This window comes from Myxocyprinus asiaticus, chromosome 35 (assembly GCF_019703515.2).
Source record: "Myxocyprinus asiaticus isolate MX2 ecotype Aquarium Trade chromosome 35, UBuf_Myxa_2, whole genome shotgun sequence".
NCBI lineage: Eukaryota > Metazoa > Chordata > Actinopteri > Cypriniformes > Catostomidae > Myxocyprinus > Myxocyprinus asiaticus.
Window position 1 is genome coordinate 38,713,903 of NC_059378.1, and position 27,774 is coordinate 38,741,676.

Consider the following 27,774-nt stretch of genomic DNA (forward strand, 5'->3'; position numbering starts at 1 on the left):
TATATATATATATATATATATATATATATATATATATATATATGTTTTTTTTTTTTTTTTTTTTAAATCAAAATCCATCTTGGTTCAATGCTCTGCATAGTTGAACCCGTTGCCCTGTGTAGACCAAGCGATTGGAAAGCCTGAATAACTATTGGTCGCTCGAACCACATATCCAGTGACGTACTGCGATGGCAACCAATCAAACGCTGCTGTTTTGTCGCGGTGCAGCTCGACTAACCAATCACATCGCTAGTGTGTTTTTTGTAGCACGTGGTGAAAGCGGTAAAAATAAGTCACTCGCTTTTGCTAGACTAACGTCCCTCAGACCGAACGGGCTCGCTACATCACATAAAAATTTTTTTATTAAAGGCGGAGACTGAATACATATAATATTTAATGAACCTTGGTCCCGGTTCAAGGTAAGAATACCGCATTTTATTGTCTTTAACGCTTTTGTTATGCTAGATATCAATCACGACGGAAGACTTTTGGGGTACCGAGGTAAACCGCTGAATCTTCCACTGAGGGACAGTCGTTTTGTCTCCTCAGATGCCATTAGTTAAGATTTCAGCTTAATGTGTTCAGATTTGATCGATTAAACACATTTCTGTTGTATTTTCCTCCTCGCAGGCAAATAATAACCAACGTGTGTCACCAGAGGGTTGATTTCGCGGTTGGTTGTGAACTTGACAGAGTACTGTCAGTCAGTTAGTGAGTGATTGATTGATTGATTGACAGGAGTCTGTAGTTTCGCAAGTCACCATCTGCTTCCATTAAAATAATGCTAAAACTAATAAAACATGCCAGAGAAATTGTTGAGGAGAAAGGTGGGCTTCGTTTTACATGTATTTACATATATTTACCCTGGTAACCATAGTTTTCGCCACAAGCTTCTACGTTTATCGTTACTACTGCAAAACATAGTAAATTCATAGGATGACACTCAGATTGTAAGCTTTCAGAATATTTCTGACGTTTAGGTGTATTTATTTGACAGTTGTGGTTAATAACAAATGACCACAGTTTAACCCTTGTGCGTCAATAAAAAAAAGTTAATCAGAGGTCCTTGGAGGACAGAAATGTCCATGTCAAAAAACTGCCATAAAAATATTATAAAGTCATATTATTTTCCACTTTCACTGACCTAGATTTTTTTTAACCAACATCAGTCCTGATCATAACTACCAAATATTCATTCATTTTCAGGATTTTAACCCTTTAAATGTTTGTTTACATAATGCCACTGTTGTTTTTTTTACAAACACACACACTTCTCAAGACACAAACATCTGACATCCATACCAACACACTTACACAATTTTAGCTGCATCATTTATTCAATTGGCCTGCAGTGCTCTATAATACAGCAAACAGAAAATAGGAGAGAAGCATGTATTTGCTCCATAGGCTAAACATGAGAAAAATGGCGCCATCTGGTGGAAAATATTACAAATTAAAATTTTGAAGCTAGGGCTCTAGAATGAAAGCATAATATCATAGAATTCATGATTTTATGCTTTAATGGCACTGGGATCAAATACTGCAGTTTTAATGGGTTTCAATGGGGACATTTTTGTCCTGAAGGTCCTGAGTGTAACTATTTTGTGTACACAGTGTATTATAGATGTATTATAGGAACTGAGGTTGAAATATCAAAATTCCCCCAAAAATACACACCTTTGGCAAAATGTATGCTGTTGGCATTAACACAGCCAAAATGATCGAAAAAAACAAAAATGAAAAAGACAGAAATGTCCCAAAGGTCGCACTAGGGTTAACCAACAATCAATGGCTACGTTTACATGTACAACAATACTCTAATTATTGCAATAATCAGAGTATCAGGAATAATTAGATTAAGACCTTTACATGTTGACCGACCAACCACTTCAATCCAGTTTACATGCTGCTTACATTACGCTGATTATTTGCTGAGAAATGTGATGTTTTAATGCTTTTTTATAAATAAATAAACAACTTGTTGCAAATATGTCTCTTTAAATACAGTTTGGCATAGGGAAAATCCGTCAGTTTAGTAGAGTTTTTTTGAACAATTTATTTTTGACTTCACTGAATGAGCTGTCTGTTTTGATTCACTGTTCAAAGAATCTGTTCATAAGAGTCATTTGTGTGTGAATCGGAATACACACGATGGATGTGTTTCAAAGATGTGTTTCCTTCCCATTATTTTGAGGCATGTGTTCTTTTTTCTTTTTTTTTTTTTTTATCTCCCCAACATTCAATTCAGACTGCAAACGGACATTCACAACTCAGGAAAATATGTTTTCTTTTGCCGTGATGGGGCTGTAGATGGGGGAGCACCACTGCTGGAAAACAGTGCATGGAACTGCCGTTTTACGTGAAGCCGGAAATTAAGTGCAGCTTCTTCTGTTTCGCGATGTTTTCGAACCTGTGCTTGAGTGGAACATGATCCGTCTCTTGCACCGGCGCAGGCACACTTTGATCAGAGTGGAATAAATGCGATTGAAGTGTTTACGTTCCAGTATAAATATTAAATGCTAATATTAAAATAGGAGTACTCCACATATCTTACTGCGATTATCATTACTCTGATTATTAGCATAATCGCAATATTGTTTACATGAGTTATAGTTTAATCACATTTGCCTTAAATCGCATTATAATCACATTATGAGGGTGCATGTAAATGTAGCCACTGTTGTGGCGGAAACCGTTGTAACTTTTTGTAAGGAACACCAGGATTAACTGTTTGAAAACATTTATAGCACAAGCCAATCAAATTGGGAAAAAGTGACCTGAATCCCTGAATTTGAAATGCACTTATATGGGGTTTTCACAAATAAGGGTAACTTTATGTGATTGTCATATTTTAATGAATTTTAAACTTTCAGAATTATTAAAATGTCAAATTATTACAATCTTTAAAAGTCCAGAAAATTTGTATAATTAATATTATTATTTTCTTTTGCTAAGCTTTGAAATATTTAGTTGTCTAAACATATCGTGCAATCTCTATAAAATGACTTAAAAAAAAAAATCTACGTGCAGTAATTATGAATGGTGGAAAAGAAGGGGAACCTCTTTTATTTATTTATTTTTTCAATGCACAGGAGTTCAAATTTCTGACTGAACCGTTTGGCAGACTTCCTGTGCCTTGGGGAGAAATGCACTTGCGTTGTCAAGAAATATTTAAAGCTGGCCTTTACAGTTTTCACACTTCAGCTGGGCTGAACAGTTATATTAGACAGCCCCTCAAGCCACGTGTGAATGTGCACTGCTCAACTCACAGTGCTGAACAGGAAGGGGAAGTAAAGAAGCAAGAGTTCTCGTCACAAGGCTGCATGCAAGCGCATCATGATTTTCTGTGGCTGCCTCCTTTTTTTTCCTTCTGCTGGCCTCTGCTCTGTTCTGCTGCAAAGCTGCAAACCAGTGTAAAAATAGAAACCACGGTCTTACGCATCTTTTAACAAGCTGCATTTGGGTCTAGAGTACTGCCAGAAGTCATCCAAACAAAAGAGTAACATATTCTTGCACACAAGTACACACTGATGTTTGTTCAGCACAAAGTGCATGGCTGGTACCACATTGCTTGTGATATATATAGCCTAATACCTAGTGTAGGTAAGCTTTTAGCTGGCTTGTTTTCCACTTGAAGAAAACAAAGTCAGATGACATTAGTGGATGAAAAATTTGATGAGTCAAACTAGTTTACATCAGTATTTGTTAGAAAATCCAAATCAGTGGGGCTTTTGTCTTTTTTAAAAAAGGCAGTGTGTCCTCCCATCTTCCTGAAAGACATTTCAAGAATGTTAATGTAATACGTTCACGTAATTTCTGCTTGAGTAGCTGTACAGTAGAGAGCTGACGGCTAGGGTCTGTGCAAGGAAGGGCGAAATCTGCCAGACTGAGTCATTAGTTAAATTATGTAATTACGAGACTCTTTAGTAACTCTTCTGATTGGATCGTCCCTTTTAACCATATCAGTTGGTTAGAGCTGGACCAGCACTTGCTAGATTAAATTAAATGGAAATTCCAGGTTTAGGTTCATTCAGTTGCATGAATTTCTGCGATATTGTAGTTATGACACCATTTACTGTATAAGCAATTTCTTGAAAACAAACAGCAACGTTAAATTCTTCCAGCGTACCAATAGACCTTATGCACCATAGTGCCATCTTTAATTTTTGATGGGTATGACAGTGAGGATGTGAGTGTAAAATGTTTTTGGATTGTTCCACTGACAAAACATTGAAAAAATTTATTTCCAAGAAATTTCAGTTGACAAAAAACTCCTGACAACATGAGTTGCGGAAAATAAGATGTGATCTAGGAGCTTTTTAATAGCTTTATACAGCACATGTCATTGAAGAGATGGTAAGTCTATCCCTCACAGCCTCGTTTTCATTCCCGTCAATCAAAGATGGCGCTACTGTGAATAAGGTCTATAATCAACACGATCTACCTAGCTAGGATATTTGTGAATGAATTAAAATCTATGTAGAAAAGACAAAAAGCATAGCTAGCTAGCTATAACGCACTGCAACTAACCTGACAGCTGTGTCGCTACTCCTGTCAAAGTTTGTTCTTCTGTGATTTTTGTTGCCTTCTGATTGGTCAACTTCAGGTAGATTGTCAAATCGGCTCGTTCAACTGCACAAATCTCAAGAATTCAACCCGACTGTGCCCGACTTTTTTTTACGGTATGTTTAAAAATGATCGAGATGTCGTAAGCTGCTCTGGTCTGCTCATAATACCTCTCACATGATCCGTGGCCACACATGCACAAACGATTTCCACACGATTTCTCCTGACAGGAAAGAATCGATCTTGAGCTAGCAAGAAAGACAAAAATGCATAGTGAATTCCCGGCCCAGGTTACTGAGTGCACAGGTCTGTCTTTAAGTCTAAGGGACCTTGAGGGTCTCTCACTTGTCCTTGGGGTGCTCTTGTTGTCCTTGGAGCTTTCAGGAGCAATATGTCCTCCTCCCAAACGTTTTATGAAATATTATGAATAGATGATTGCTGTGATTCATCATATTTAGTCTTTGTGACATTTTAAAGGGGTTAATAAGAAAACTGTCATATGGTGCGACACTCATCATTATAACAATTATTTGCTTGTCTGCTCTGACCTTGTAAATAGCTGTGCTGACAATTTGTAAATTTCCATTTTCTTGCTGGGTAGAGGAGCTTGGATTTTGAACATTATTTTAAAGGAATATGTTGGGTTCAATACAAGTTAATGTCAGTCGACAGCATTTGTAGTATAATGTTGATTACAACAAAAATGTATTTCAACACCCTCACTTCACCCTTCACTTCCATCCATTGTAAGTACCTCGATTTTTACTTGCAGTGTTGTGGGAACTCAATATACATATACCTCCCTTGTCATGAGAATGTCACCAATACATTGTGCCCCTGTAGGAAGTACACGGATGTTGCTTGGGCCTATGAATTAAAAAAATATATTTTTTGTAAGTGCTTTTTAATACTAGACTCAGGACAAGAACATTGCAAGGTGAACATGCTATTATGTGAAATATATCGACAAATGCTTCAGGGCATTTTCATCTGTATGCGCTATGTGCTTGCCACATGTAGTAATTTCAGCTTGAGATGCAGTGCTATAATGTTTAGTCACTTTTGTGAGACAAAAGAAAATACCAAAAGGACATTGCCATTACAGGTGTAACTGAATAGAACGACATTTCTATTTGTCAGTGTAGTGTCACAACACAAATTTCAGTAGTCAGAACCAATACCAGTAAAATTTCATTGTTCTTGAGACCAATTTCTAAAAAATAGGTAATATGCTATTGAATTCACTTCTTTAGCCTATTAAAATGTTACATTTCAATGTAAATAATACATTAAAACAATATCATGTTTCCATACAGTGTTTCTCAATTAAGTAAACATTGCTCCAAGTTTAAACTAAATTTAGTTTTATTTTTCCAAAATAAAAATGTCTTTTTTGTCTGAATTCCATGTTTTAAAGGGGTCATGAAATGGAGAATACAATTTTCCTTGATATTTAGGCACACAAGAGGTAACTGTACTATAAGAACATTGTAACAGTATAAGGACGGGCAAGGAGGAGGCGGGAACCGGCTGAACAGTCAACATAAACTTTAATGATATAAATTAACTTAACAACATAAAACATAAGGACACAGAGACACATGCAGCGCGGCCGCGTGCGTCTCTCTCAAACTGGCGTCTCCAGCTTCCCTTTATCTCACTCTCCCGCTGATCAGCTGATTCAGCGCCAGCCATGTACCCTCACAGCCCGCCACGGCCTCCTCCTCGTCACACACCTCCCCCGCCCGATTCAGGCCAGGGTGCCACCGGACTGACCTATTCACCCCCCCCCCCACATCTCTGGAGGGGAGACGTTGCCCTTTCAGCCATTCTGTCATCCGGTGATCCACCCTGCCTCCGGGGAACCTGGGGGAGAGATGAGGGGAGGCGTGGGTAGAGGGAAAGGGCGAGCGAGAGAGAGGGAGAGAGAACTTGCTTGCCGGTTCCCGGACATGCTGTTGCCTGGTCCTCAACCGCTGCTCCTCCTCGGCGGATGGCAGCGAGCCATCCAACCCCTGGTGGATGGAACACTCCTCCCCTTCTCGGCAGACGGCAGTGGTTCTTCTGGCTCTCGGTGGCCGGTAGCGACCCCTCCGTCCCCAGTCAGATGGCCGTGGCGTCTACTGCCATCTGCCATCTGGGGAGGAGCATTTCATCCACCAGGGGTTGGAGGGCTCGCTGCCATCCGCTGGGGAGGAGCAGCGGTCACCGGCTACCTGGCAGATGGCAGCGGCGAGGACTCCGCGACAACGCATCACTCCTCCTTTCTGGGTTTTGGCACCAATGTAACAGTATTAGAAGGAGGCGGGAACCGGCTGAACAGTCCGCATAAACTTTAAAGATATAAATTAATTTGAAACAACATAAGGACACGGACACACATGCAGCGCGGCCACGTGCGTCTCTCTCGAACTAGCGTCTCGCTCTCCCGCTGATCAGCTCACCCTCCTCCTCGTCACAAACAAACTGTAAATTTCAGAACTCAAAACTTCCTCCCCAGTCTAAAAAGAGCATTTATAGTTGCCACCCTGCTGAAACATCTCGTTTTGAAATCTGTCTGTTCATGACATCATGAAACAATGCTCATTTGAATTTACATATCTCCATGCGCCATCGCACACATGGCCCCGCCCCCTGGCGTGCAGTTCGAGATAGCAGGCCTTGTGTGGCTAACTATTCCTAACATAACACCTAAGAGGACCCAACTGGACTATTTTGAATCGTTTTGTATATAAACATGAACTACGCAGACTCTTTGACCGCTGCCATGTATCTCGTTGCTTTTAAAAGACGCAATGTCAAGTTACAACTCTGAAAGGCAATTCTATGTGGCCTTGTTAGGAGATGATCAACATTATTTGCTTCACCTGTGAGTGGTCTTAATGTTTTGGCTCATCATTGCATGTAACGTACTAAGATGGATGTCTTTGACTGTTTTGATGTGTTTCCAGCAATGTGTGCCTCAGTGCAGGATGATTTTGTATGTGTGTGCATCTAGTTTCACCGTTCTGGACTATGTGTGTGCATTTTTTCCAGCTCATCTCGGCAAAGGAACTGTTATTGAAGGATTGGACAGTTAAAAACACTTCAAAAACTTAATTAAATCGTTTCATTCATGAATATTTCAAATGTCATGACTGTTTGATAGTTTATGGTGCTGAGTGATAACAGTTGTGCTTGAGATGAACAGTTTAATATATTCGGATTCAATGTGTTGGATATGCGTTATGTGTAAACTCTGTCTTTTTGTTTTATAATGTTGAGGGTAGGGCTGTCACGATAATAAAATTTGGCTGACGATTAATTGTCAAAAAATAATTGCAATTATGACAATTTATTGTCTCTAAGGGCTTTCACGATTAATTGTCATATAAATTGTCATATTTCTTAAGGTGTACTTTTCATATTTTTGCATATTTAACTTAAAATATATTAATCAAATAAAAAAATAGGGAAATATGGTTTCCTTTTAAGGATTTAAAAACTTATGAATGACATGAAAAATAATGTTTTAAATATCAAAAGTTCTAAATACTTAATGTCTCTTTTTGGTCAACTTTATTATTGGTCAGTTTTACATTTATACTGTTTTTTTAACTCGTATTTTACATGACATTTTTATAAAAAAAATATTTATATACATATTTTACTATATTTATTTAATATTTTATATTATGCAATAGTAAAATATTTCTGTCCTAATTTCTTCACGTTCACACGCTATATTAATGCTCTGATTAAACCCACGAGCCCTTATTTGTCATGAAGCAAAACCATTGCGATTTAGTTTCATAATTTCATCAGTCCACAGAAATAAATTAAGCGTGTGTCTCCTCGGTGTCACTGCATGTGTGAACCAGGAACATTTGCCATTACACGATCATTTAAAGTGAAACTGTAGTGCTTTGCGTTCACTATCACAGTTTATACTTGTTCGTTTATATTTTTGCGGGAGCTTGGTGTGAGCTGCTTCTAATAATGCGCGTCTCAGGGCACTTGAGAAGCACTTCGCGTGCTCTTCCAGACAGGAGCTGGTTGACATCCGCGGTGTGGCTTAGTGACACTCTGACTCGGAGTTCATGGCATTTATACAGTATATTCGCAAGGAATAGTTCGCCCAGTAATGAAAATTTGCTGATAATTTACTCACCCTCAGGCCATCCAAGATGTATCTGAGTTTCTTTCTTCATCAAAACAGAATTTAAGACTTTTTTTTTTTTTTTTTTATTAAAAAAGATTGCCCAATAATCGTTTAGATCAAATAACCCCGATCAGACAGTTAATTATCGCAACAGGCCTAGTTGAGGGGCTTGTGTTCATTCTCTTCCGATTGAGTTTGCTGAATTTGAGGGGCTGCATGATGTTAGCCAATCATAACAGTGGGCGTTTACGTTGAAGTTTTAAGGAGGCGCGTAGGCCAAAACAGAGTGTTTCAGACAGAGGACCGAAAACAGGGTGGAAAATGATCATATATTACTAAATTGTGACTGTTTTGGTGCAAAAAAACATTTATAACATTATCATTGGACCTCAGGGAAGATAATTAAATTACAAAAAAATGCACTTCATGAACTCTTTAAAGTTTAATTCAATTTAATCATCAAAATTGTGTCTAATCAACTGAATCCAAACTTGAATCAAATAAAAATAGAACAATTACTTTTCAACATACCATTGCATTTTTCTTTTTTTTTTTTTTTATCAAATGATGTGCTTTATTAAAGATCCTCACAACATAACCTAAAACACAACATTGGTCTTATTTTGTCAGATAAAGTGCTGCACAACAGAGCATCACATTATAAATTAAAACAGTGATGAAAACTTCTGTTCAATAAAACAGCACTCTTGTTTGTGATATTTAGGTTCAACATAATAATAATAATTTAAAATTCTAACAAGCACTAGTGATATATTTCTGTCACAATTTCCTAAATTTCACGCATCCACTTTTTATATTGAATCGGACTTTATTTTGACGTGAATACTTTTCCGGTTCTGTGTTGCTGGTAGTTTCACACTTCCAGATAATTTGTTGTTTATATGACCCAGTGTGATTATTGAAGTCTGCTTCAATGCTGCTATTTAATTATATATAGTCCGCAGTCGCTGCGTGCATCACAGGGAATGAGTGCTCTCTTCTTTCATCTACTACAGTTTTGAGCATATGAGCGGCTTCACACATTCACTTTGCAGTGCGCAGTACATGCAGACTGTTTATTTAATTAAATCGCATCCATTTGTGGTGTAGTAATCAGACTAGGACATGTCACAATTTTAATTTCATTAATTGTCCATTTCAGTGTAAAAGGAGTAACCGAGCACGTGCTCAAATGAGCGTGTAAGCATTTTGTAAGCAGCTGTCTGTCAACCAGACAGCGTGCGGGTACCAAATTTAGTCGGTGCTTGGTACTACAGAAACACTGGTATCGTTACATCTTTTTATTTTAGTATCGACTTGGTACTGAAGTACTGGTAATTTTGACATCACAATGTCAGTGTTTTAGCAATAAAACATGGGCATGCTGTAAGTATTTGCAGGGTCACCTTCTTGGGCTTTTAGAATCATGTCAAGCATCTAAATTAACTTGCAATTTTACAATTGTAAGCTGTTGATGAAGTTGCAGATGTAAAGAAAATATGGTGGTTGCTTGTGCAAAACTTAAAACCACAATGGAAACTTCTGGCCCAGTTTGGAACAAAAACTCCTTTTAAAGGGATTTATAGTGTAGGAATAATACTTTTTCTTATGCGTATCAATGAGTGATATTAGTAGCATGTGTGGCATGACTTATATACTCTCTATTAAGATGATTGGATTCTACATGGACTTAATTATAGTTATATTGTAAACAAAAGATTTGCATCGATCATTTTAAAGGGTTTACATTTCTGATGTGGCTGAAGACAACCTCTTTAGCTGTTTGGTCAGAGGCCTTATTAAAATGATTGCTATTGGATTTGTATTTAAAAGTAAACTTTCATTCATTTTTAATATCATTACTTGTGCATCAAACACTTGCGTGCATTATTTTCAAATGCATTTCAAGATAGTGTAGTGCTCTAAGCCCTCCATTACAGACGGCACACCAAACCTTTTTACCATTTTGCTCATCCCTCTTATACATTATATATACATGTGAACTTGTAAATGTTTAATAGACTCCTGTGATCTTAAAGAATGCATTTATTCATAAACTATTCTGAATCCTACACAGCACTTAAATGCATTACTTAGGACTCCCTGCTGCAAGGACGTGAACAGAGAGGTGACAAGCAGACCTTCCCAGGCTTTGGATGCTGTAGTTTGGCTGGAACTGAGCCAAGGATCAGGGACACAGTGGTATGCAACACTAGAGTCGCTGCAGTCCCCAAGGCAAGCACACGTTTCATACTCAGGCATGTGGTAATACAATCTGTGGAAAGTGAGATGAAGATCTATAGTGCAGAGGTTGAAATAAAGGAAGGTTAGTACAAGTGTATGCAGCTTTATTTTTGTATACATATAAATGGAGTCAAATTTATTTAGGTCTATATATAAATTTGTTGAAACACATAAGGGAGACTGGGGCTAGTTGTCACACTTTTGACTCTGACTTTCAATAATAAACCTACCCTGAGTCACAATTTCTTTATAGCCACATACCTTAAAGTCTTAGCTACAGAAAAGTTATGGAACATTTCCAGCGATATTGCCCAGGAAAAAAGATACAGTTCACTGAACACACATTGACCTTTTGTGACAACTTGCCCCAACAATGGGGCATGTTGTCCCACGCTATGGGGTAATTTGTCACAATGGATCCTGCCATTAAACCAGTGGTATAGGTTTCATTTTAACATTGGGGGGACACGTTCGCGCTTCACCCCACAATCACAACTAGGGAAACAAAATCAACGCTTCTAATATGCCTGTATTAAACAGCCGAGGCTTTTCAGTGAAATTTTTAATTAAAACATTTGAGGCACAAAACGATTCATGCAATAACAAAGATGGGAAAGGTAATGTAAAAAAACATCAAAACATTGTTTTGGCCAACAAATATTGTAATTGTATAAACGTGACAACTAGGGGTGTAAAAAATATCGTATTGTATCATACAATATGATGCTCACGATTCAATACCACATGTATCGTATGATACGTAAACACATTATAGTGTAATTGAAACCAAGCAGTGCAACATTGAGAGCTGCGAAACAATGTCCTCTGTGGTGAAGGTGCGCTGAGCACTCACAAGAAATAACAGAGCAACATATCTATTGTACATAGGTGAGAAGATCGATGGCAAACGGCAAGTAGATTGTAGTGTGACTGCTTGTCGAATTTGCCAAACAACGGCGTCATGTCCCGGCACTACAGTACATCATACATGTTGTTTTATTTATGCCGACATTATCTGTGTATTTGCGAGGCAGAAACAGTAGCAGCAAAGTTACTTTTAACAGCCAGCGTCTCCCAGATAGCACAGAGCATGACACTGAGCAGGACGCTCGTAACAAAAACAAGCTTATTCAAAAATCTGACAACGGAAGAAACCCGCGATTACATGACACTTATTCTCTGCTTTTGACATTGAAATGTAAGCGGGTATGTGCACAAAACACACACGTTATATGCCGGTAATAACGCCTGTAATGTTTACATGCAAAGTGCAACGGGGGAAGAGGCCAAAACGTGTGCCGATTGGTTTTTGCTCAGTCCGCTAAATAACACTGGATTATATACATATTTCGTAATACCAGAGGTCAGGTTCCTCTCGTTTTTGTTTTTTAGTTTTTGTTTTTTTTTTACCACTAAATAACATTGAAAGAAGTTTTTTCCTTGCTACAGTCACTTTAGCTTGATCACTGGGGGCTTTAATACATTAAAGAGAGAGTTCACTTAAAAATGACAATTCTCCAATAATTTACTCACCCTCATGCCATCTGAGATGTGTGACTTTCTTTCTTCTGCAAAACACTTTTGTAGAAAAAGATCCAGGCTCAGCAGGTCCTTAGAATGGAAGAGAATCAGAATCAGAATGAGCTTTATTGTCAAGTGTGCCTAAACACTTAAACATTCACATAACCAAGGAATTTTATTTTTTGGTGATAGGAGAAACATGCAAGCAAGTGCACACAGAACATTACAGTGAGACACAGAATATAAAACAAGGTAAGAGTATAAATAGACATACAAAAAAATAGGACATATAACATAGAATGGCATATGTACATGTGCAAGTGGTAATACACCGATCAGCCACAACATTAAAACCACCTGCCTAATATTGTGTAAGTCCCCCTTGTGCCACCAAAACCGTGAAACCCACATCTCAGAATAGCATTCAGAGGACATTGTTTCTCACCACAACTGTACAGAGCAGTTATGAGTTACTGTAGACTTTGTCAGTTCAAACCAGTCTGACCATTCTCTGTTGACCTCTCTCATCCACAAGACGTTTCCATCCACAGAACTGCCGCTCACTGGATGTTTTTTGTTTTTGGCACCATTCAGAGTAAATTCTAGAGACTGTTGTGTGTGAAAATCCCAGGAGATCAGCAGTTACAGAAATACTCAAACCAGCCCATCTGGCACCAACAATCATGCCATGCTCCAAATCACTGAGATCACATTTTTTTCCCCATTCTGATGGTTGATGTGAACATTAACTGAAGCTTCTGACCAGTATCTGCATGATTTTATGCACTGCACTGCTGCCAAACGATTGGCTGATTTGGTAATCGCATGGATGATTGTTGGGGCCAGACGGGCTGGTTTGAGTATTTCTGTAACTGCTGATCTCCTGGGATTTTCATGCACAACAGTCTCTGGAATTTACTCAGAATGGTGCCAAAAACAAAAAAACATCCAGTGAGCGGCAGTTCTGTGGACGGAAATGTCTTGTTGATGAGAGAGGTCAACAGAGAATGGCCAGACTGGTTTGAACTGACAAAGTCTATGGTAACTCAGATAACCACTCTGTACAATTGTGCTGAGAAGAATATCATCTCAGAATGCTATTCAGAGTTGGTGCTGTTTTGGTGGCACGAAGGGGACCTACACAATATTAGGCAGGTGGTTTTAATGTTGTGGCTGATCGGTGTATATGTGCAAGTTAGGAGTATGTACAGTTATTGAATTAAATATGAGTGAATTTTCATACTGTATGTACATGGCATATTTATACATTATTGCACTATGGGAGTCCTGAAGGCATTTTCATTTTTAATGTGGTAAATGGCCTGAGGGTAAAAGCTGTTCTCGTGTCTGGATGTCCTGGCGCTGAGTGCTCTGTAGTGCCACCCAAAAGGCAACATTTCAAAAAGGGAGTGGGCAGGGTGTGTGGGGTCCAGAGTGATTCTACCTGCATGTTTCCTCACTCTGGAGACGTATAGGTCTTGGAGGTGCACTCAGCAGTCCTGACTGTCCATTGTAGTTTCCTTCTGGTTTGGTTCAGCCACCAAACCAGACAGTTATAGATGTACACTGGACAGACATGATGATGGCTGAGTAGAGCTGAGTTAGCAGCTCCATTGGCAGGTTGAACTTCCTCAGCTGGCAAAGGTCCTGAGAGATGGTAGAGCCCAGGATCCTGAATGACTACACTGCTGCCACAGTGCTATTCAGGATGGTGAGGGGGGTGGGGGGATTTCTTCAGAAGTCCACTGTTCTCTCCACTGTTTTGAGCATGTTCAGCTAAAGGTTGCTGTGACTGCATCAGACAGCCAGCTGTTCAACCTCCTGTCTGTATGCAGACTCGTCACTGCGCAGATGAGGCCAATGACCATGGTGTCATCTGCAATCTTCAGGAGCTTGACAGAGGGGTCCTTTGCAAGTACAGTCATTCATGTACAGGGAGAAGAGTAGTGGAGAAAGAATGCATTCCTGAGGAGCACCAGTGCTAATAGTGAGGGTCCTGGATGTGATTTTTCCCCAGTCTCACTAGCTGCTGCCTATTTGTCAGAAAGCTGTTGATCACAGCTGGTGGGGATGGTAATTAGATATTTGTAGGTCCAAAAAGCACAGATAGTCATCATAAGAGTAATCCATCCTGTCTCCAGCAATGACATTAATGTCTTCTAAATCGAATCAATCACTTCGTGTGCGAAAAAGAACGATATTTAAGCACTTAACTATAAAAGATCACTTTCAGTCAGGCGTTGACGAATGGCCAAATTTACCTGAGTGCTCCCGTGATGCAAGCGCGTTGGCACATTCCTTCAACTCATTGGTTGTGTCTGTCATGCGTCAGTTCACGTGCCATTGCGCGTACGCCTGACTGGAAGTAATCTTTTCTAGTTAAAGTGCTAAGAAATCGTTCTTTTTCGCACACAAAGTAATCGATTCGCTTTAGAAGACATTAATGTCTAGGTGCTAGCATACATTTTTGTGTGTCTCATATCTGTGTTTTCATATCTGTCTCTCTCTGTTCCTTCTTCGCACCCATCGTTCTTCCATATGGTTACTGTTGCGCTGACTGTGCAGAATGTTGTGTTAGCATGATGTAAGGGGGTGGGATCCTGTGTTAACGCATCTACTCAGTGTTCCTCAGTCTCTATTCACTGGCATTGTCTCAGGAGACTCGCTCACATTTACACGCTGCTTCTGTCTCTCTCTCTCTCTTTCCCATCCGCCCCCTCTCACACACACACTCATGCACTCAGGCATATAAGCGCACACATTGACAGGGGAGCGTGGAGGATAAACTCACTCACCATTCCCGTCTCATCTCCCCCTCCCTCTCTCTTGCTGCCGTTCCTGACGCTTGGCGGAGGCAATCTGGCTGCACCCACCCGACTCTCTTCAGCCTAGCCAAGCAGGAAACGTTGCATCAGGCTTCGGCAGAGGATAGAGGTGGGTAGTCGAGCGACACGACTAGCTCCGTCACTCCGCTCTCTTTGCTTTCATGTCCATCTCATCCTGCCCCCCGCATAAGCATGAGTCTGTGTGTATGTGTGCATGTATGTGTGAAGATCAGAAGCTCTGTAGTGAGCGCTGTCTTTCTGTGTCCTCGTCTTTCCCGTCTCTAAATCTGCTAGCTGCATTGAGAGGCATCTATGGCAACCATGATGCACAGGGTGTTAATCAGCTTGGCGCTCTCCCATTGTGCTGTTAAATGCATGCTGCGTCTCCTTAGAATTTGCATTGGGACCGTGGCCTTATAAGATTGAAAAATTTCTCCTTCACATTTCTGGATTCTAGTGAGCAATAAGCATTTAATGGCTGAATATGAGCATCTCACCTGCTGCAGTGCCCATCTGTTGCCCACAAATGCTGGCTTTACGCAAAACAGTCCGGCACTGATGGTACAAATTTTATTCTGGCTTGTATTATATTATTCGTTGGTTATTAATGCAAAGATTAGGCTGTGTTATGAGAGGTGTCATGGCATTATGAGTATCTTCTGCCATATAGGAAGTGGCTTTTCCTGCTGAGTTGTGTGTGGATGGTGTCGCTCTGCCTATGGGCACTGGGCCAAGGCTGATGAATGGTCACAGGAATTTGGTGCAGTAAGTTTAAATGGGAGGTGATATCGCTGTATTTGTGCTTTTGTAAATAATGACTGTTGCTTTTGGAATTATGCTTTAAAAATGTACAGAGAGGTACAAAAGCAATTTGGTTCTAATTCTAAATAATTTCCACTGAAAATGGATTGGATCTGTTGAACACATGATTGGCCAAAATTTAAAGAGAACCAGTTGAAATACAAGTACAAGATAATGTTAAAAAATAGATAAAAAACAAAAAAAACAAATAAAAGATGTTGATTGATGTGGGGGAAAAGGGTATTTTGCAGTTCTAAAACACTTTTTGCACTTCTGTTTTTGCAGTTCTAAACAATAGTGTTGTCACAAGTACCGGTACTTCGGTACCAAGTTGATAAAAAAAAAAAAAGAAAAAGAAAAAAGATGTAACGATACCAGTGTTTCTGCAGTAACCGAGCACCGACACAGTCTGCTACCAGCGCGCAGTATGACTGACACACGACTGCTTTTAAAATGCTAATTTTGAGCACATGCTCTGTTACTCCTTACACTGAAATGGACAATTAATCAAATTAAAATCGTGACATGTCCTAGTGTGATTTATTAAACCACTAAAGGCCATAGCAGTGGGAACGATTTTTGAACGGGGTGCTACCGGGGGTGGGGGGTGTGTAATTTAAAGCAGCATTATTTCTTCAATTTAAAATTGTGCTGTAACTCCCTATAATTCTATTAAACCACTATAAAATTGACAAAAATGTGTCAGTCATATACATATAGTCAATATACACACTCCAATTATTCACAAATTTCAAAAACATTTATAACATTTATTGAAACATTTCTGCGAATATCAGGTTTAGAGTTATGATCATAAAATATATAATTGGCTGTATGAAAACTGTCCTTGTGAAAACCTTAGCTCCCGAAATAATAACACATAAAGATTATTTATATTAAAGTATTAGCTAGTATGAGTATTATCTTTTTAGAAGTTAGGATGTTGTTAATCGTTTTAGGAACTGAAACTCAATTCTGTGTTTTAGACTGTTGCAAAGCAGCAAGTATTTACGACAACAGCATTCACAATGCATTCTGACTGGCACAGAACTTCGTTCAAGTTCACCTGACTATTTGCTTCATTGTAAGTTGTAATATTACGTTGTAGATATACAGTTGTGCTCAAAAGTTTGCATACCCTGGCAGAAATTGTGAAATGTTGGCATTAATTTTGAAAATATGACTGATCATGCAAAAAACTGTCTTTTATTTAAGGATAGTGATCATATGAAGCCATTTATTATCACATATTTGTTTGGCTCCTTTTTAAATCATAATGATAACAGAAATCACCCAAATGGCCCTGATCAAAAGTTTACATACCCTTGAATATTTGGCCTTGTTACAGACACACAAGGTGACACACACAGGTTTAAATGGCAATTTAAGGTTAATTTCCCACACCTGTGGCTTTTTAAATTGCAATTAGTGTCTGTGTATAAATAGTCAATGAGTTTGTTAGCTCTCACGTGGATGCACTGAGCAGGCTAGATACTGAGCCATGGGGAGCAGAAAAGAACTGTCAAAAGACCTGCGTAACAAGGTAATGGGACTTTATAAAGATGGAAAAGGATATAAAAAGATATCCAAAGCCTTGAAAAGAATACCATCCCCACTGTGAAGCATGGTGGTGGCTCACTGATGTTTTGGGGGTGTGTGAGCTCTAAAGGCACGGGGAATCTTGTGAAAATTGATGGCAAGATGAATGCAGCATGTTATCAGAAAATACTGGCAGACAATTTGCATTCTTCTGCATGAAAGCTGCGCATGGGACGCTCTTGGACTTTCCAGCACGACAATGACCCTAAGCACAAGGCCAAGTTGACCCTCCAGTGGTTACAGCAGAAAAAGGTGAAGGTTCTGGAGTGGCCATCACAGTCTCCTGACCTTAATATCATCGAGCCACTCTGGGGAGATCTCAAACTTGTGGTTCATGCAAGACGACCAAAGACTTTGCATGACACAGAGGCATTTTGCCAAGACGAATGGGCAGCTATACCACCTGCAAGAATTTGGGGCCTCATAGACAACTATTACAAAAGACTGCACGCTGTCATTGATGCTAAAGGGAGCAATACACAGTATTAAGAACTAAGGGTATGAAGAATTTTGAACAGGGGTCATTTCATTTTTTTCTTTGTTGCCAGGTTTTGTTTTATGATTATGCCATTCTGTTATAACCTACAGTTGAATATGAATCCCATAAGAAATAAAAGAAATGTGTTTTGCCTACTCGCTCGTGTTTTCTTTAAAAATGATACATTTATTACCAATTCTCAAAGGGTATGCAAACTTTTGAGCACAACTGTAGTTGATCGATCTCTCATAGCATACGTGAGTGAGAGGTAATTAACACATTAAAACAGATCAATTTACCAGCACGACATTGGTGAAAAGCTCAACTTGCAAGCGAGGAAATCCCCAACACTATGCCTAGATTATTTAATGCATTCATTCTTGATTATTCTTCTTGAAAACATTGTTAGTGCACTGTTAATGTCTTGCAGTATTATAAGTTTAAAATTAAAAGTTATTTAATTACCAAAATAATCTTCTTTTTCTTGTCACACTTGTTATTGTTGATTAAATAAAAATACCCCTTAACATTTTTGTCATTACTTTCGTTAACGAGATTAACACATAATAGGACAGTTTTCAAATAGCATTAATAGTCATTAATTCTTTAATGCATTCATTATTTTGACCTCCCTTAACAGGGTGTGCTGCAACGCAGACAGGAGGTGCTGCAGTACCTCCAGCACCCCTACTTCCCGCGGCTATGCTAAAGGCTGCAATCTTAGTGTGGAAGAGCTGCGTACTTTGTATAAATCCGACTGCTCATACATATTGAGAATCATTCACGACACGTTGTATCAGATGACAGAGCAGAGCACTAACCTACTGTGAACCACACAGCACATGTAAAATATATATTTATATCATTAAATCTCAACTCAACTTTATTTATATAGCATTTAAAACAACAGAGCTGACCAAAGTGCTTCACAGTAATACAGTTTAAAAATAACATTTAAAAATTACCACATACTGTACACAAACACCAGTAATCTAAAACACAAAATACAAACACTCAAACTATGTCCTACATTTCATTTGTCAGACACAAAGGCCAGTGTAAAGAGATGAGATTTCAGATGTGACTTAAAAGTCTTTGTGTTGCAAACTGTTTATCCGGAAAGTGAAGCTTCCGCCAAAAAATACACGTCATAATAAAAGCACGTTTCAGAATAAAAGCTAGAGCCCTGAACAGAAATATATTACAACTGTATAGTAAAATGTGATATTCTCTGTAATGATAATAATAATAATTAAGCAATATATCACAAGCAAGACTGCTGTTGAATAAAAGTTTGGCAAAAAAATGCAATGACATGTTGAAAAGTTATATTTTCACTTGTTAAAATTTTAAGAATGAATTGATTAGACACCATTTTGATGATGAAATTAAATAATAATATTAATAATAACAAAGTGGAAAACATGATTTGGTAAAAGATAAAACATATTTCAGTAGGGCGCTACTTAAAAACACTTAAGCAATGCATCCTTGATTGAGAAACAATTGAAGGAAACATGCATTTCTTTTAATTTATTATTTACATTGAAATGCAACTTTTTAAATAGGCTAAACAGGTGTGTTCAATAGCACAGTCATATAAGCATATTTATGCTGTGATACTGATTGGTATCGGGAACCGTGAAATTTCACTGGTATTGGTACTGACTACTGAAATTTTGGTACTGTGACAGCACTACTAAACAATGAACAACTAATTTCACATATTATCATAATGGAACATTACAAATTCATATTATAATGGATACAGATTTCATTTATTTCTTATAATCAAACTTTATACAATGCAATAAGTTACTGTTATTATTAATGACATTTTGGGCTGTTTCTAACAAGTTTTTGGAGAAACAAGGATGTGTTTGTGTGTGTGTGTGTGTGTGTGTGTGTGTGTGTGTGTGTGTGTGCATGCGTGCGTGTTAGAGAGAGAGAGAGAGAGCGACTGAGTGTGTGATTACCTTGCAGTGATGAACAGTAATGCTGTGTCTGTTAGTTTAACTATTCCTCAGCTGTAGAGTGATAGTAATCTGCTCCGATCGTGGAGTGATGCTGCCATATGTGCTGTCGGAATTATCCTTGTAGTATTTCACTCATGTTCAAGTCTTTTGTTGTCAAAGAGAAAACATGGTGGACTCTAGTTTCGGTCTTGTACATTTCTTGAGGAACTCTTATTTTGACACACACAGAAAGCCTCCCCCACGTTGAAAGTTTACGGGTGCTTCTCAATCAGCTCCCTAGCTCCCCATGTTGTGAATCGGTATGTTGTGAACACAATTTTGGGCACTTTCAAGGGTGATCATCCACTGAACACTGGGACACTTATGACTCAAATACCTGCAACACGATAACGAGCTCACGCATTCAAGCGCAGCTGTTATCAATCAGCACCATCACTGTATAAATGACATTATCGTTCATATTCAAAAGTACAATGTTATTATAAAAGAGAAATGAAATTAAATAAAGAAATAAAAATATAAAGGAGTGTATTTTAAAGCTATTTTTAACAACTCTAATATTTAAAAGATTTTTTCCCTTGCATCAAGTGCATCCTTTGTGGCCTTCAATCACCCACAGTCCCTTGCACATGTGCACTTACTAGGAAGGACATAGCCTAACTAGGCTATAGCCTTCCAATTGAGAAGTATCCGTTGTGTTCTTTCAATGAAGCCAAGTGTGGCAATGCTTGTAATATTTAGATTCTTATGGAATTATTCTCTATTGGTATTTGGTTCTTGTCGGTGTCATGCAAACCAATGGACGACGATCTGCTTTTATGGTGGAAAAAATGCGGCGTAGTACGTGAAGCTTACCAGACCAGTATGTGTGTATGTGCGTTATGTCTCTGAACACCAGCAGAGCGGATTTTATAAAAAGACAACTTTCACCACTTGTTTTGAGTAAAAGATTTTTACTGTTTTTATTTTTTTATTTTTTTTTATTCCATTATTATTTGTCCCATTATTGTTCAATTAATTTTTTACCCCCAAAAGAAAAGCATAGTTTATTGAAGTTATCTTATTTTGAATCCGTTCTTGGTAACGTTTGTGAATAAAACTAAATAAAAATTTCACGTATGTGTCATGCTTGTTATTTTTAATTTACGAATAATCGATAACATGTTTTTTGTGGGTTAGAGTACTCGACTACAAAATTACTCTGAAAAAGCCCATCCCTACTCTCAGCTGTGTGGGGTAATAATACTGAAGCTGGTAGTTTAACTATTTCTCAGTAATAGTGTTGTAGTAATCCGAGTGATCATGGAGTGAGATAACTTCGAAGAAATTTGTGTACTGACTGACAGTTTGTCAACGTGAGCTGAACTCGCTTATAGCACACTCAACAAGACGGCCTTTTATCACCACCTGCAGGCTCAAATCTTAAATGTCACAGGGAAGAATGGAAAATTCATACATCTAGTTGCTCTTACACATTTGGAATGCCACAAACACAAGCGGAGTGACAGTAAGAGTAGTTGTCAGTGCTGACGGTGAGCAATCAGCATTCTTGGAACGTTTCTTGTCTAATCAGATTTGAGGACTGGAACTAACCATTGTATAATGTACGTTAACTTAAGCACTGTGTTAGAATTCTGAATGTCACTTCTGCAAATGATAAAATGACAAATAATGCCTGGAATTTGTCATATAAGCTTGGAATCTGGGTCAGTATAGTGCAGTTCAGAAGTGAAAACAATGCTATTGTTGAGTCAATGACACCATGTTATGCTTTTCAAATGGATTAAAATATCTATTGTTTCAGTGTCTTTCTCTCTGCTTTGTAATGTGAGCTTCAGCTTATCAAGTATTTAATTAAAAAGACTGGATAAAAGATAGTCAGGGCCTTTTTCTAGATGCATGTGAGGGTTAAGAGATCCCATGAACACTGTCCAAAGACGGATATGGATTTAAATGCTAGAGAATGAAAAAACTGAAGTGTATTACCTAGCCAGATATTATATTTTATGCACTTTTCATGCTCTTGTTATTCAGCAGATATTCAGAGTCATGCAATAATAGTTGTAGGACAGTTTTTCTTGCAAACAAGAAGGAACCTTTGCATTTAGGTTCTCCTCAGAGAGGGCTTCTTAACAGTTCTTTTTAATCGTCCTGTGGTGCGGACGCAGAGCTGCTGTCTTGGCGCATTAGTCATGTTTGGGATTCCTACCGGGGAGAAGGTGTGCTCTTGGAGATTTGTGTAACCTGCGGCATTTATCACACCTGTCTGTATCACAGGTGTGTGTTTATTTGTGTGTGTTTTGTCATCTAGACCACCCAGCCATGTTACCAAAGCATTTGTAAGTATGGACTATGTAGGGTTGAAAATTCAAATTCACCAAGTGCCAAATGAGAGTAAAAATCTGCCAGTTGGCAGTAAAAAGATTTTTTTTATTGTATTAATTTTCGTGTTCATTGCTTTATACACTTAAGTATGCTTCTCATCTGAAATGCGCAGTTGCACGTCGATTAAAGCCTGGTTTTTGTTTGAGTGTGGCACGAGTCATCACAGAACTACTTGCGCATGTGATCCACTCTGCTGTTTCCTACTGTATCTCTGAAACGCATGTGCGTCAAACGGGCTTCCCTCGGTATCGTGGCACAGACAACAACAATAATGGGACACATTGGAACTTTACTCATAATTTTTATTTTTTTTTTTTTTGCTTAAACCACATGCAGGAAGTCAAACCTCTCAAACAGTAGACACAGCCCCAAAATGCTAAACAGCACAGAGAAGGAAAGACACAACCCTGTGTTATGTGCCAAAATAAAGGTTTTCAAATTACACATCGTCACCTTTACTGAAATTTATCACTATGTTACAACAGTAACAGTAACCGTTATATTTTAACAAAAATTTTATAGTTTTAAATAATCTATTATGCGGAATCTATTGGGCTTCATTTTTATTCAACTGTGGCAATTGTAGTTAAAGTTTCTAAATGTTAACTATTTTTCATAACAAATACTATAATTAAATATTTAGACTAGCTACATGGGCATAATCACAGTAATGAGGTGAGGAGCCATCCATGGTCTTACCTGCCTTGCACTGTTAAATTTAAGGGCAAGTACAGAAAGCACTTTAAAGGAATATCGGGTTCAATACAAGTTAAGCTCAATCGACAGTATTTGTGGCAAAATGTTTATTACCACAAAAAATAATTTCAACTCGTCCCTCTTTTTCTTTAAAAACGCAAAGATTGAGGTTACAGTGAGGCACTTACAGTGGAAATTAATTGGGCACATTTTTGGAGGGTTTAAAGGCAGTTCTATAAAAACACTTATGTATTGTTAAAAGTTTAAAACTTGTTTTGAGCCCGGAATATTCCTTTAAAGTCTGGATCTCCAATACTTATGGACAAATTATGGACAACTTTTCCTCCTGTGTAATACAGGCCTATGTTCTGTTCGAATGATATTTGATATTAGGAAACAAACTGGCCTTGTTTGCCTTAAGATACTCATAAAGATGACTAAAATCATTAAGAGCCCGATGAAAGAAAAACAATATGTTATAGATGAAATTACTCTGACATCACACCACAGATGCAGATAGCACACAAAATTGGTAAACGCTTTCTCAAACCACTAAGTGCAAATCTTATTGGCTGGTTTGATGCAATTTCTGCAATTAGAAGCACACAGGAAGTTTTACTAGCCCACCTGGAAGCCAAGTTGTGTTCAAAAGTTTCCGCGTTGAGACCAGTGAGCATTTCTGAGGACAAAATAATCACCAGATTTGTTCAAGTTTCCCAGGTTAGTGACATCATATCTTTTAAAGATATTCAGAGTTTTGTTTGAGGCACGTAGCAGAAAGTAAAGTGGATATCCACTAGCAGAACCGCATTCTGTTTTGTTTGCTTTTATATGTCTGTGAAATACTCTGTGGCAAGGTTTTGTGTGTGTACTCTCTACACATTCTTCGCTATTTTCCCGTGTGTTTTCTATTCAATCGCCATTATATAAATTATTTCTTTCCCCATGTCGGCCTTTTATTATGGTATGATATATCTTGGATAACCCCACCACTAAACAGCATGTAATAATAAAACTGCTTTACATGTCAGTTGGAGGGCTTTTCCTGTCTAACTGGGCAGTTCTTGGCCAATGTAAGCTGCTGTAGATCCTAGACCTACACCGCAGGCAACCGCACATCCAGGTTCTTCGAGCAGAAGATTTCAATGGTGGATATGGGCAGAACTGCCATTTTAATCATCTTTAAAGCATTATATAATGTAATAATATTTGTTGACGTGAATTAAAGTTATTATAAATGGATATATATGGTTTACAGTGATTAAATTATGTAGGTTCCTTCTGAATTATCGGAAACAAGTTTTAACTTGATTCAGTATGCCTGTAGGATCATGTTGGAGATTTAACTGGTTGATGAATACACATCCACACGTTTAACACACTTTTAAAGCCTGAGGAATATGGCATATGAAAATGTAAAATACCACTAGACATACAATATGCGTCTTTACCATTGCCATGAAGGGGTGTACCTGGTCTGCAACGATGTTTAGGTAGGTGGCACGTGTCAAATTGACATCCACATGAATGGCCGGACCCAGGGTTTCCCAGCAGAACATTGCCCAGAGCATCACACTCCCTCCACCATTTTGTCGTCTTCCCACAGTGCATCCTGGTGCCATCACTTACCCAGTTAAACAGAGTACATAACTCATGTTAACATTGGCTAAAGATGAAATTACTCTGACATCACACCACAGGAAACCCCGTTTCCGGGTTCTTATGAGCAGCGGATTTCAATGGTGGAAATAGACAGCGCTGCAGTTTTAATAGTATTTTAAGCTTTATAGAATGTAATAAATGTCTTTTTATGTTAATAAAAGTTATTATAAATGGTGTATCTATGGTTTACAGTGAAGAAAGTATGTGGGTTCTTTTCTGAAATATCAGCAAAATAAGTTTAAACTTGGTTCAGTGAGCCTGTATGATTATGTCAGACAAGTAACCGGTTGATGATTACACATCCTCACATGTTTAACACACTTCTAAAGCCTAAGAAATGTGATGTATAAAAATAAAAACTACCACTAGACATGCAATATGTGTCTTTACTGCTTAAATTATTAACCCACATACAACAAATAATAATATTCTTACTTCAGTATGAACATATTCCGTATCAAAACTTAACAGCCGTTTCGATTGAATAATATTATTTACTGCATACAAAATAAATGCAAAGACATCATTTTCACAGTATAACATTATTTTTATTCTCTTATCCTTTCATAAAAAGTAGTCCAAGTGGTAGAGACGGGATCTGTTCCTCCTGTTATATCATATATGGTGATCTTGATCATATAATTGTTAGATCATATCTGTCACAGCGACAGTACTTTGGAAATTAAAAACAGCCGTTTGCGATCAGAGTTTGCGCGATTTCTTCATAAAAAAGTTCATATACACCAACCACTGCTGTGGGTCAGTTGGGTCTAATAGAGCAGACACGATAACAATGACGGTGACCCGTGAATTATCATCATTTATGTAAAATCCTTTGTTTTTCCTGATGCAAAGATCTGGTGGAAATTTAAAGAAGCCCTAATCTCCAATAATCTATGGGTGTTTCAACCCAAAAAACAGCACTTTTTGGGCAGTTTCAGCACAATTTGAGCGAAGACAGCTGTTCTTTTCTGGGCACCAAAGAACCCAGAAGGGGCGGGGCGGAGCATTTGTTTATAAACAGTAACTTCATCTATAGGAAGAGTGGAACCAATGTTTTCTGAAATCGCGCCTTTTATGTAAATTTGGATAGTGCCTCATAAAGGGCAAAGTGCGTATATCAGTGCTGCACAGAAATTTTTCCCAGAACGTTCTCGTGACCTGGTAGCAACTCTTCCATGGCCCGGTACTGGGTTGAGACCTGTGGATTGGGGCCTCTGCACTAGAGCATCGACGAGCCTTGGGCGCCCAACACCCTGTCGCCGGTTTGTGGTTTGTCCCTCCTCAGACCACTGTCAGTAGGTACTCAACACTGCTGACATCCCACAAGCCTTGCCGTTTCAGAGACGCTCTAACCCAGTTGTCTGGCAATAAAAATTTGGCCCTTGTCAAAGTCTTTCAGGTCTTTACTCCTGCCCATTTGTCCTCCATTCAACATGTTGACTATGAGAACTGATTGTTCGCTTGCCATATAATCTACCCAGACCTTGACATAAGGCCTTGTTAGGAGATTATCAACGTTAGTCGCTTCACCTGTGAGTGTCATAATGTTTTGGCTCATCGGTGTACAGTAAATAATAATGTTTGACTTCATTATCATCATATTCCATGTTAAAACAACTTAATATCAACCTTTATCAATTTAACCATTGTTACTTACTACATTCAAAATAAATGCAAAGACATAATTTTAGCAGCATGACATTTTTATAATATAAATATCCTTTCACAAACAGTAGCACTTATGTGCTGTGGTGGTGGAGAGGGGGTCCTGCATTTTTTTTTTTTTTTTTTTTGTAAACGTAACTTCATCTTTGGAGTAGTAAAGAAAGATTTTCAATAGCACAGTCCCAACTCAGTAAAGTGCTATACTCATGGGTACAGTCAGGATATTATAACTAGTCTTATAGAAATTAAGTTTAGTTTTTCTATATGCAAGGGAAGCACAGCAGAATGGTTATTTTGTCATAGGGCCAAGGAAATAATGCTAAATAGAGATTCATGGGTAGTAATAAAATCTATACGGCCCTTACATTTTCTCAATTTATCTATCATTGGCAGGTGTGGCAAAAAGCTTATCTGGGACTATATAGCCTATTCATTGCAGAACTGTCCCAGTGATGGGCCTTCATGAGAAAATGAGTGTAAAACAGACCTTCCACTCCAGGGGTTCAGGATACTGACCATCCCTCCACCTGTTCCCTGGCTACATGAAAAACAACACTGTTGGCATAGGCTGATAAACAAGGTTGATCTGCCTTAATGAATAACAAATATTGTAGTTCAGTTGCATTACAGTTTGGGGTCTTGTAAATTTTTCACTGACCTACATTTGGATGTTTATTTCTATCCCAACTAGCACGTTAATTATGTCCAGCCTCATTTGCCCAGAGCCACATTTTAGCCCAAATCACAGTAGAGTTGACATCCAATAAAAAAAAAAAGAAACAATAACTTGTCTCATTACAACCAAAGCTTGCTACTGACTAAACTTGTATAACAACCAATTGCCAAAGAAATAATGCAAAAGAAGCTGAATGTAATAATTAGGCATGACTCATTTCTCTCTTTATTAATGCATATATCGAGAACACCAGTTTGCCCTTTCTGCAGAGCCAAACATCTTGACCATCTAGATTGCCTCGCTATTTTTTTTCGCTAATCACCGCATCATCATTGCCAATATATTGCGAGTCACTAAGAGTGACCTTTCAATAACTGAAGCTCTGGTTCTGATAAAACACTTAAATGGTTCTATTTCATGAACAGATTTTTGTTGGATGGCTGAGCTGTCCTCTGGCCTCCCTGTTCGGGTACCTTGTTATGTTCAAGTCAAGAATTTTGTGGAACATTTTTTCCTTTTGCAATGAAGGTCATTTA

The 27,774-nt window shown here is 38.3% G+C and overlaps 1 protein-coding gene across 3 annotated transcripts in view; it reads left to right on the top strand.

Annotated features, from left to right (window-relative positions):
• Window positions 1-284: 284 nt before the first annotated feature.
• The window catches only part of LOC127426035 (voltage-gated potassium channel subunit beta-2), a 181,352-nt gene continuing 153,862 nt past the window's right edge, over window positions 285-27,774 (top strand). Inside the window, exon 1 of one of the 3 annotated variants that reach the window (XM_051672495.1) lies at window positions 285-419. The gene's annotated coding sequence lies outside the window, so the exon portion shown is untranslated. Of the gene's footprint in view, window positions 420-15,252; window positions 15,407-27,774 lie in introns of those variants that run through there. The other 2 variants (XM_051672496.1, XM_051672494.1) reach the window with 2 other exon arrangements.